Source organism: Protobothrops mucrosquamatus, unplaced genomic scaffold, assembly GCF_001527695.2.
Source record: "Protobothrops mucrosquamatus isolate PMUCROS unplaced genomic scaffold, P.Mucros_1.0 scaffold2781, whole genome shotgun sequence".
Lineage (NCBI taxonomy): Eukaryota > Metazoa > Chordata > Lepidosauria > Squamata > Viperidae > Protobothrops > Protobothrops mucrosquamatus.
The window spans coordinates 62,845-63,933 of record NW_015388818.1 but is presented as its reverse complement, the minus strand read 5'-3'; positions in this window follow the sequence as shown (position 1 = coordinate 63,933).

Below are 1,089 nucleotides of genomic sequence, written 5' to 3'. Positions count from 1 at the left end.
TCTTCTTCTTCTTCTTCTTCTTCTTCTTCTTCTTCTTCTTCTTCTTCTTCTTCTTCTTCTTCTCAAACAGTGTTACATCACACTTTTAATATAAGATTTTTTTTCTGCTGAAATTCACTATTTTTGGAGTCTGAGGGCTAGGTTAGGTTTTTAAGGGGTGGGTTGTGGTCTGCACTCCCCAAAGTACATAGGGCATGATTCTGAATCGGTTCCCCATATGTTCATGAATACATGCAAAAGTATATTTTAAAAATACATAATTTATTGAAAACAAGGCATCGATTGAAATCAGATCCGGTATTTTTTTTTACAGACATGGCTGAAGGTTTTGACTATATGTCTATTTCATCTTCCTAGCTCTTGGTATTAACATGATTTTCCAAATTAATTTTAACTCCTGTACCTTCGAAATGGTTATGGCTGAGATTTCCATCAACATTACCATAAAGTGTAGTAGGCTCAGAAGAATATCTTCAAAGAGAAAGATGGACTCATAAATAAAGTTGTTTTTTTTCTGCCCAGGAATCTGCTTTTTATATAAGGGATTTTCCTTTTGTCTGGAACTCTCCTGGAACAGATGCGGAAAAAGGCAATTCGATCTATCAACTCTTTAAGAGGAAATTGGAGCATTTCTGCTGCGTCCAGCTAAACAGTCAATTGCTGTAATTTTTAGCTTCCTCAAAAAGAAGATGTAACTGAGGACCAGACTAAATGCAACGGAAAATAGGTGGGTTTGTGAATTTAAGGAGCTACTTACAACCCATTGTTGAAGTTATAACTGCTGCTTCCCATGATCATGTGATTGCATTTTGGGAGCTTGGCAACCAGCTGACATTTATGATCAGTTGCAGCATTCTGTGGTCACGTAATCATGATTTGCAACTGGTTTTTGCCAGTTTCTGGTGTTTTTTTGCCAGATGTCGGGAGAATGGATTTGTTTAACAACTACACAGTTCACTTAGGGATCATGGGATTCACTTCACCATCATGGTGACCCCCTTAATGACTGTCGCAGTGCCTCAACTTATGATTACAATGACTGAAATCCCAGGCTCTATTGTGGTTGTAAATCAAGGCCTACTTAATTTT